This window comes from Chrysochloris asiatica, unplaced genomic scaffold (assembly GCF_000296735.1).
Source record: "Chrysochloris asiatica unplaced genomic scaffold, ChrAsi1.0 scaffold00333, whole genome shotgun sequence".
Lineage (NCBI taxonomy): Eukaryota > Metazoa > Chordata > Mammalia > Afrosoricida > Chrysochloridae > Chrysochloris > Chrysochloris asiatica.
In genome coordinates this window covers 1,276,955-1,288,313 of record NW_006408851.1, presented here as the reverse complement: position 1 = coordinate 1,288,313, position 11,359 = coordinate 1,276,955, and the positions used below count along the sequence as shown (strand labels likewise).

Genomic DNA, 11,359 nt, shown 5'->3' with positions numbered 1-11,359 from the left:
GGTAAGTTCCTATACATAATAGAAATACTTTCTTCTTCTGATGCCTCCTCAATAGCAGTGTTCATGTGGCTATGAAAACAGGATCGGTAATCATCTTCATCCAAATCTACCAGAGGTTCATGAGATGTCATAAAAGTAGAAGGTTTAAATAGATGCTTATTAAGAGGATGCTGTCATCTGCTTGTTGAAGACTTTTTGGAGTATATATATAAGTTTGGTGTTCTTCCTGGGACTAGAATGCCAGCTTTGGTTAGCTTTATGAAATACTTTTGCACTCGGCTGGCAACCTGTTTTGCTGTCCTGTTGCCCAGTTCATCTGCAATCTTCTGCCAGCGCCGAGATTCTACTTCTTCAGGAGGGTATTTCAGGGGTAGTTGTTCAAGCTTTTTCTGTTCTTCTACAGTCCACAATTGGTTAAATGTTTCAAGTTTGGTATCATCACACAGGCGTCCTCTTATCATCTGAGGACGACTGAGCCTTCTGGACCATCACTCAAAGGCAACATAGAGTATGAAAGGGACTCTCCATCCTTCTTAGAATCTAAAGGACTTTTTGGTCTAGCAGGTAAACCTTTATCAAAAACTAGTTTAACTCTCCTAGTATGCCTTTTACGATTTTTAAATTCTCTTTCAAAGTTTCCAAGGCTACTAGTATATTGGTCCCATGCAATCTTGGGTAACTGAACAACTCTCTGTGGATATGGAAGCCCTATATCAGCCTTCTTCTGGAGTTTTTCCACAAATCCAACTGGATTTTTTAGTGCTTCCCTCTGGTGCTGCCTAAACTTTCAAGATCTTGAACTGCTTGAGAACGCTGAGCCTCGAGTACAGCAATCGTCTGTAACAGTCTCTGATAATCTTTGTTGTGTTTCAGTGCCACATGATCTGATTCAAAGTCATAAACATCAGGACCATGATCATCCTCTTCTGTAATGTGCTGATTGGCACTCTCTTTGGCAGATGACAAATGTCCAATATTGAGTCTTGCTTCTGAGGGTGGCTTACTTAGTCCGTCACTTTCATAATTTTCAGAGTCACAACATATCCCCTTTTCATTCTGGGAAATTTCATCAAGATTTGTGTGAGATTCACTTATATTATCACTAATTGCAGCATTTGTTTCATTGGTACTAAGAATATTCTCCTCAACTTGTCCATTTTCTCTGCAAGGAGAATTATTTTTACTGGGACTACCACCTCTGGCAGGGGCTGCCCTTCGTGGTGAAGTTCTCAGTGTGTATCGATGTTCTTGAGGTTCAGATAAAGACATCATTTGAGCTGAAACACAGTCTAGTACAGAAGATGGTTCTGATTCTCCAGACACTGGCATACTCTCAAGACTTGTGTCCACGTTGTTATTGGTGTTTTCAATACATCGCTCTTTCGAGGCACTGCTATCTCCCACCACATCTACTTCTTCCTCAGAATCCCTTAAAGAAGACTGAACTTCAGAAAGTGGCCCTGTAGCTGACTCAGTAGTCAGCTGATTAACATGTTCCACAGGCAGGCAGGCAGTTACTGTTTTGTGGTCCTCCAACTTGACCTGCACTTCTGAATTTGTGCAAGGCACGTTGTGGTCTATACAACTGTCCTCCTTCCTATCCAGGAACACTGAAGTTTGGGTATCCGAATCCCCATTTTCAGCTACTGATTTTTCCTGAAACATAAAGGAACCAGGGCTATTTTGTTTAGTATTCCCATCAGGCTGATAGTCATCGCAGTTTATAACAGCTGAACCATTGTCATCAACACCATTGACAGCCAAATAGCCTGTGATTACTTTAACAACTGCAGATTTAAGTGGCCCTTCCTCACTGATAGTCACCTTTTTAATTTCCCTTTTCTCACAATCATCCAGTATAAGACATCGACAAGCTCTTTTAGTCCCTTGAAAATCTGTATCATTGTCCACTACTGTGCTCCTCTGTTCTACTGACTCCTTTTCTGATTTTACAGGTGAATCTTCTTCTGAACTTTTGGTGCTTCGGATCTAAGACAACGTTTAATTCTTTTTAAAACTGGAGAAACAGGTTCTGTTTGCCTTTGCTCACAATTTTCTACAGACTGCCTTTCTATGTTATCCTTTTCTGAAGAAGAAAGTCCTCTTTTCCTAGGGCTTACCCATGATTCTCAAGTACTTTGCTGTTTTAAATCAGAGGTTCTTCCATTATTATTTCTTTTCTGAATTTGCACAGGCTCTGGTCTCTTCATTGGTGATCTTGATCATACTTGAGAATGAGAGGAAATTTCTTCAGGGTGAGCAATGCTACGATTCCTTGAAGTTCTACCACAAAAAGATTCATCCAAGCCGTTTAACCCCACTGCTGATCTTGTAACACGAGTAGATCGGGAAGCAGTCATACTATGGCAAGTCCCTACTATACGGTCATCGTGATCCACTCATTGGGAAACCTGTATAACCAAAGATCTAGGCATTGTGGAATTATTATCTCTTTTCTTTATATCCTGAAGGAATTGGAGCTATGATCTAGAATAAAGCTTAAGCAGTCAAGGTTTCAGACTTTTAGCTTCAGCCATGGAGAATACTAGAAACTCCTAATTTCCTTTTTTATAAAACTTTTTATAAGTGTTTCACCTAGTATTTGATTCCCAAGCGTCTGCGTTTATCTGTCATCATTGTTAATGTCCATGTTACATTAATACCTCAGTTATCAATTATTTATATGGTTATACGGGCACAACTTGGTATCTTTCACGAGGAGCTGGAGGCCGTGGACCACTCCCTGAGGCGCCGCCGCCGTGGTCGATATCCACCCTGGCCACTACACTTGCTCGGGTGGCCGCTGCCGCAGGAAGCTCGACAGCAGCGCCACCTGGGTGTTGGATTTTGTCAAGTGCCCTTTCTGTATGAATCAATATGATCATGTGGATCTTTTCCTTTTTTTTGGTATTTATATGGTACACTACATTGATTGTTTTTCTAATATTAAACCATCTTTACGTCACTGGTATGAATCCCACTTGGTCATAATGTTTTGTTGGGTATGTTGTTGAATTCTATTGGCTAGGATTTTGTTGAGGAATTTTACATTTTTGTTCTTGAGGGATATTGGTCTATAGTTTTCTTTTTTGGTACTGTTCTTGCTTGGTTTTGGTATGAGGGCTATGCTCGCTTCATAAAACGTATTCAGAAGTTTTCCATCCTTTTCTGTGATCTGGAATCGTTTGTTAAATTGGTGTCAAGTCTTCTCTGAATGTTTGGTAAGATTCACCAGTCAATCCATCTTGGCCTGGACTTTTTTTTGAGCTTTTTAAATGACCTGATCAATTTATTTTCTTATAGGTCTTTTCAAATTTTCTGTTTCACACTGTGTTAGTTTAAGTAGATCGTGTTTTTCTGAAAACGTATACATTTCTTCTAGATTTTCAAATTTGTTGGAGTACAACTCTTCATAGAATTCTGTTATTATCCTTTTTATTTCCATTGGTTCTGTTGTCATGTCACCCATGTCATTTCTTAGGTGTGTTATTCGCATTTTCTCTCTCTTTTTCTTTTGTTAGGTTTGCCAATTTTATTAATCCTTCCAGAGAACCAACTTCTTGTCTTGTTGCTTCTTTCTATTGTTTTTCTGTTTTCTAATCCATTTATTCTGCTCTAGTCTTTACCATTATTTTCTTCTGGTAACTATAGGCTTACTTTACTGGTCTTATTTCAATTGTTGGAAATGTTCTGTTAATGTGTTGATTTTGGCTCTTTCTTCTTTTTAGATGTGTGCATTTATTACTATAAATTGCCCTCTAATCTCTGCTTTGGCTGTGTCCCAAAAGTTTTGGTAAATTGTATTTCATTCTCCTTTGCATTAAATAATTTTTAGATTTAGTTTTTTATTTGTTCAGTTATTCAGTAGCTTTTAAGCAGGGTATTACTCAGTTTTCATGTATTTGATTTTGCTTTCTTGCTTTTCCGATCATTGATTTCTAATTTTATAGCATTGTGATCTGAGAATATGGTTTGTAGTATTTTGATGTTTTAAAATTTATTGAGACTTGCTTTGTGACGTAACATATGGTCTGTTCTGGAGACTGTTTCATGTGCACTGGAAAAAAATGTGTAATGTGCTATTGTTGAGTTGAATCCTCTGTATAAATCTATGAAATCAAGTTGATTGGTTGTGTTGTTTAGTTCCTCTGTGTCTTTGTTGAGCTTCTTTCTGGTTGTTCTGTCCTTCTTAAAAGTGGTATATTAAAATCTCATACTCTTATGGTGTGGTGCTATGGGTGTGGATTAATGTACTGGACTGTAAGTCATTTGAACCACAAGGTCGGTAGTTCAAGCTCACCAGCCGCTCCTTGGAAACCCTATGCAGGGTCACTATGGGTCAGAAATGACTCGATGGCACTTAAGAACAACAGCAACAACTCTTATGGTAGAGTTATCTATTTCTTTCTTTAATTCTATTAGAGTTTGACTTATATATTTTGAAGCTCTTTCATTGGAAGCATAGATATTATGGTATGTCTTCTTGTTCAATTGACCCTTTAATCAAGAGGGTCCAATCTTTGCCTCTTATGCTGGTTTTTGTCTTAAAGTCTATTTTATCATAGATTAATATTGCCACTCTTGCTCATTTTTTATTGCCATTAGCTTAATATATTTTTCCATCTTTTTATTTTTAATCTATGTTTGTGTTTGTATGTAAGGTGTGTTTCTTGTGAACAGCATATTGAAGGATCCTGTTTCCTTATCCATTCTGCTACTTTCTGTCTCATGACTGGTGCATTTAATCCATTGGCGTTCAGTGCAATTACCAATACATATGAATTGATTGCAGTCTTTTTGGCATGTGTGTTTTTTGTGGTGCTTCTGTTTCTTTGTTCTGCATGTTTCCTGTGCTGAGTTCATTTTTGGGTACTTTTTCTTATCAATTTATTCATAGTTTTAATGTTTACAAAATCTTCATGGATTTTCTCTTCTTGATTTGATGTGCAAGTGTATCAAGTTTTTTAGGTTACCCTGCAATTTGTTAATTTCTCTCCCATTTTTAAACAGTCTGTTTTATCTTGAAATCGACTTGACTTCCTCATCATTTAGAATTCTGTAACTATAATCTTCCCTCTTTTTGCTTTGCCACTGTCTTCATTATAGATTGAAATCTCATATTCCTTATTTTCAGTCTTTAGTTTTGTTTTACTTTGGTTATTTCTATATCTGGATTGAGTTCTGGGTGGTATTGCCATATACGTCAATCTCCAGTTGTTGTATGCTGTTGTTGGTTCTTAGTCCAAAGGACTTCCTTTTGTTCTTTTTGTAAACTTTGCTAGGTTTTCACTAATTCCTTTCATTTCTGTTTATCTGGAAGTGTTCTCATTTCACCCTCTTATTTGAGGGACAGCTTTACTGTGTATATGACACTTGATTGGTAGTTTTTTGTCTTTCAAAATTTTGTATATTATCTCCTCATTGCCTTTTTTTGCCTTCGTGGTTTCTGCTGAGACATCAGAGCTTAAATGTTATTGGTTTTTATTTGCAGGCAACATTTCATTTTTCTTAAGCTGCTTTCAGTATTCTTTCTTTGTCTTTGATTTTGGAAATTTTGATTGTGATATGTCTTGGTGATTTTCTTTTGGGGTCCAGAATTCATTTAGCTTATTGAATGCTTATCTTCTTGCTTTTTATGATGCTAGGGATTTTTTCTTCCAGCATCTCTTCAGCTATCTTTTCTGTGCTTTTCTTTATCTCTTTCTGTTCTGGAATTCAAATCACTCAAAAGTTATTCCACTTTATGCTGTCCCTTATGAATCTTAGGCTTTCTTGATTTTTTTCATTCTTTTTCTCTGATTATTATTCTAGGATAGTAGTATTGAGAGGTTTATATTCAAGCTCACTAATTCTGACATCCATTGATTGAAATCTACTCTTTTGCCCGTTTCTGATATCTTACTACTAATCTTCTGGATTTCTGTTTGCGTGTTTTGTATTGTCTCCAATTTGTTATATCTATCTTGTTTTCTGGTTTCTGTAGCACTTTGCTGAATTCATCTTCATTTTCCTTGTCTTTTCTCTCAATTGTTTGGAGGTTCCCAAATATTCTCCTGAATTCTTTTTCAGGTAGTTCTGGTGCCTGTTTTTCCTCAAAAAACATTTGCTCTCTCTGTCTCTTGGTTGTTTTGTTTAAGCTACTCTGTCTTGTTTCTTCATGTGAACAGAAATAGTCTGTTGCTTTCAAGGCATTGTAGTGTTGTATTTGTATTAAATTGATGACTGTAGGTTAGTGTATTCTTAGGTACTCACCAACTGCTTCTTGGTGGGTGTGATCAAGAGATGGGCTTGTATACCATTCTCTGTTTGTTGTTTGTGCAGTTCAGTTTAGGGTGGATTTAAATGATGTTGGTTTATTGTTGTTGATCCAGTGTATGCAGCTAGATATGATGCTAGCCCAACAGTTGGGGATTTAGAAGGTATGGCTGTGGCTGGGCTGTATGGTTGTACTTGCTGTTTCCTGTTGGGTGAGGTTGAAAAAAAAAAAAAAAGAAGAAGCACACTCACAAGAAAGAAGAAAAACTAACAAACAAACCAGTAAATAACAGCAAAAAAATAAAATAGTAATGAAGAAAGAGGAAGAAGAAAATAAATAAATAAAAAGTAGCTACTGCTTTGTCTTCTCCAATAAATTGTATACCTCTGCGCCAGCTACTGGAATCGTGGGTTCACAGCCACTCAAGAAAGTTCAAGTTGGTCCCATTGTGCCTGTTCAGCCATTCTAATAACCATTTTAAAATTTCTTTATAAATTTAATTTCTTTTCTTTCCCCCCACTCTTCTCTATTCCAGGTGTCCACTTCCCCAACCTCTTCTCTACCCCACACATCCGTTCAGCTGCTTCTCCTAGTGGGAGCTAGTCCAGAGTTGGTCAGGATCAACTTTGCAGATTTGAGCAGGGCTTGTCAGAGCAAGTTATTTCAGATAGCTCCTCCCCAGGGCTCATAACCTTGGTTTCCACCTCCAAGCAGCTCTGACTGCCTGGAGAGTACGTGCTTTCCTGGGAGTGTATACCTATGGAGGCCAGCCTTGCCTCTGTCACCAGGAGAGTGTGGAGAGCCAGAAGGGAGAAAAAAAAAGATATTGCACCTTTATCTCTGTGAGCCACAGGTAGTTTTCTGCAACAGATGTTTTCTTGTCTCTAAAGCCACTCACAAACTCTCAAGATGGCCACCACAGCTCAGCAGTCACCTCCTCTCATGTTGCGTCTGCTCAGCTCTCTCTCTCAGAATACATTCAATCCCTTTTCTGAAGCTCAGAGCTCCAGGACCACCCTCTGCATTTGTCTTTCTCAGATTTTCGTATCTGTGCTGTAGAGGCTACATACAGCCTTTCTGCTTAGTCTGCCATCTTACCCCACCTCAATTCCATTATTTAAAAAAAAAAAAAACCTTTTTATTGTGAATTGACTGAAATTTTACAGAGCAGATCATCAGTTTTACATTAAACAACCATATATGTGATTTCATTACAATGATCCCAATTCTATGTGCCATCAGTTAACAGTACTTACCTCTATTCACTTTAACTCTTGAATTCTTCCCCGAGTCTTCCACTACCTTCATGATTTTTCTGCCAACCTCCCTCTTGTTTATATTGCCCACCCCTTCACCCAAGCCAACAGATGTCTACCCTCTAGCCAGTCACTTTCCCTCTATTTCCCTCCCACCCCTGGTAACCATCAAATAATGTTTATTTTAGTGTGAAAACATTTTCTTGACTTTTTACAATCGTTGTTTCATACAATTTTGTCCTTTAGTGATTAACTAAATTCACTCAGCATAATGTCCTCTAGGCTCATCCATGTTGTGAGATGTTTTGCAAATTCATCAGTATTCTATAACATTGCATAGAATTCTGTTGTATATTTGTACCAATTTTTTAATTCATTCTTCCATTGATGGGTACTTAGGTTGTTTCCATCTTTTTTGCTATTGCAAACCTTCCTTTCTTTCAAATCATCTGGGCCCAAACTCCAAAATTACTTTTTACCTTGAATTCAGATGCTCAGCTACATCGCTGAGGAAATTTTGTCTTCTTTCATTTTTTTTATTTTGAATTGGGTGAAGATTTAAAGAGCAGATAATCAGTTTTACATTCAAAAATTCATAACACATTTGCTCCATATCATTGAGTACAATGCCCTCAATAACAGCACTTGTCTCACTTCCTCTCTAGGTTTCCTGTTTTCCATTCTTCCGTTTGTTTCCCAAACCTTCTGAACTTTGTCTTTGGGTAAATGCTACCTTTTGATCTACACTGGTTAATTATTCTAAGGTATACATATCTCCCTAGTGTTATTGTTCCCCTTATATCTGTTTATGCTTTGGCTGAAAATAGAACCTCAAGAGTGTGTTCAGTTCAGTTGAGTGAGTTCAGTTTCAGACCTGATGGATAACTAAGGGCCATAGTCTCAGAGGTTCTACAAGTCTCTATTGGACCAAGAAATCTGGTCTCTTTTTATGTTTTTGAGTTTTGTTCCACAGTTTTTCCAGTTCTATCAAGAAACATCTAATGTAATCCCTATTAGAGCAGTTGGTAGTGGTAGCTGGGTGCCATCTAGTTTTCTAGTTTAGGGTCATGGGGACTGATATTTATGCAGTTTGTTAGTTCATTGGACTATTTCCGTGTGTCTTTGATTTTCTTCACTCGTCTTTCCTCCAGACAGGGAGATACCAATAATTGCACCTTAGATGGCTGCTCATAAACTTTTTTTTTTTTTTTTTTCCACAGTGCTCCATAGAGCTTTTTTGTTTTTTTAAATGTTTTATTGTGAGTTTGTGATAGTGTACATGGGAGAACATTAGTTTTACATTCATTCTATTGTATATCATTTCATTGCCATGGTTACAATCCCCTCCATGTATCATCAACCAACCAAAGGGCATACCCTGCACGCCTGCCCCCTACACTTCCCCGTCCCCCCCCCAGTCTTCAGCCCACAGTTGCTCTCCCTCTCTGGATCTAAAGTCTCCAGCTGCTCCATCCCTCCATGTCATCATCTCTGCCTCCATCTCAGGCATCACTGCTTCTCTGGGTAGGGTCCCGCTCTCAACTCTTCTCCGTTGATGGTCCTAGGGACCTCCGCTCCTAGACTGGAAAGTTAATCACTCCATTCCTTGCTATAAAACGTCTACCTTTACATTTCCAACCCTCACAATCAGTCCTGATAGCAATTATTCACTATTGTATCACAAAAGACCCATCTACATTTCATTTCATCAGCCCCGCTTAGACAGATTGGATACTACTCACTGGAGATTCTGCCTTCCTCCTGGCCCTATGGCTCTAGGTTCCCTCTTGAAAGTTTGTAAGCCAGTCACTTCTTGCCTTTGTACCTCCCACCCCCATTTTTGGTAGCCAATGACCAAGTTGCCCAACCCTGTCTACTCTGTGTGGAGGGCATGGGAATGATTCTTGCTGTAAGGATTTGTTCCCTTTTTTGAGCTACTGCATCCATAGGTATAGGTCAAGTTCATCAAATTGTATCAGATTACTCTTTTTTTCCTCTTCTTTCTTCTTCTGGTTGAGCTCTGATCATCCAGTCATTGAAGCCAGGTCAAGAGGGTATTATCTACAAGTGTGGATGTTTTTGTGCATGTGTCCTCTTTTTTCATCAGCTGAATGCTTCACTCTCCACTCTAGTCCTCTGTGGCTATGTCACTGACTCTGGGCCCAAGAGTCCCCAGGTCTTGCCACACTGCTGGCCAACCAGGTCTTGACCTGGGTTCACAGAAGTCTAATGAACATTGTAGGGCTTAGCTGGCTGCTTCATTGCTATTTTTCCCTCACTTCCCCTTATCGGTGACGGCATGGTCACCAATCAGAGCGTGTATTCCCATTGAGTCTTAGTCTTGGAAGGGGGTTTCATAAACTTTTAAGACCTGAATCACTATTCACCAAAATAGGATGTAGAACACTGTCTTCATGCACTATGTTCTGCCAGTTGATCTTGATGGTCCTAATCCCGCAGACCCAGTGACTCATTCCCTCAAAGTATTTGGTTATGTCTAAGAACTTTTCATAACTTTGTCCCCTGTATGCTCTCCATATTCATGGATATACTTGCAGTAACAGTAAATATTCGTGTACAAACATCCTCTGTCAAACCTATGTATCCGTGGGCATACTCCTATTAAGGAGCTCTGGTAGCATGGTGGTTACTAACCTCAAGGTTAGCAGTTAGAAACTACCAGCCATTCCATGGGAGAAAGATGAGTCTTTCTGCTCCCATAAAGACTTACAGAAACCTGTGGAGGGTCGCTATGAGTCGAACCGACTCCACGGCACACCACTACCACCACCATCCTCCTACTTTCTCTCCCACACCTATTCAGCCTGCATGTCTATTTAATTATATATTGCCTTCCCCTTCACCCAAGTAACCTGTGTTTTAATTTCTTCCCAAGTTTAAAATAGTCTGTTCTGCCTTGAAATATATTTACTAATTTGGAAGTTTTGTAACTACACTATTACCTCTTTTTGCTTTATAATTGTCTTCATTACAAATCGATTATCTCTGGTTTCCTATTCGGTGTTGTAGATTTGCTTTCTTTTGGATACTTCTATATCTGGGTTGACTTCTTGTTGGTGCCATGTGTGTTAATCTTAAGTTGTTGTCTACTGTTGTTAATTCTTTCTCTGAAGAACTACCTTTAGTACTTCTTGTAAAGTTGGTCTGGTTTTAGAAATTCCTTTAATTTCTGTTTATCTGGAAATGTTCTAATTTCGCCATCATATTTAAGTGACAACTTTCATATGATTCTTGGTTGGCAACTGTTTTTTCTTTCAGAGTTAAAAATATTTTATCCTGCTTGCTTGCATGGTTTCTGCTGAAATTTCACATCCACACCACTCTCATGCTTTTCTGGTGTTGTGGCTGTACCTACTTCCCCTTCAGGGACTCCTTGCCTTCATGCCCACTTGCTTTTCAGAGCCTAGTAGTCATCTCTGGGTCCCAGCCCATCACCAACTGGGTTGCTCTTTTGAATGACATGCAAGGCCCTTGGAGGTCTGAGGCTCAGGAGACCACTTTTCACCTTGTGTGAGGAGATGCTCTCAGACCCCAGACCCCGCACCTACCACCAGCACCTCCTACTCACACACTCCACACCCCCATCACCTGCATGGTTAAGTCAGCAGCTCTTTAGCTGCATGGTTTAGTCCTGCGTGGTTCAATCATCTGCGTGGTTAAGTCCTTCCATTCATGGAAACAGCAGTCAAGAAATCAAACGACATATTGCATTAGGCAAATCTGCTGCACAAGACCTTTTTAGAGTGTTGAAGAGCAAAGATGTCAGCTTGAAGACTAGGTGCGCCTGACCCAAGCCATGGTATTTTCAATAACCTCATATGCATGC

At 39.0% G+C, this 11,359-nt stretch overlaps 1 pseudogene; it reads right to left on the bottom strand.

Moving 5' to 3' along the window:
- Window positions 1-5: 5 nt before the first annotated feature.
- On the bottom strand, window positions 6-2,885 carry LOC102819861 (annotated as a pseudogene).
- Between the last annotated feature and the right edge of the window lie 8,474 nt (window positions 2,886-11,359).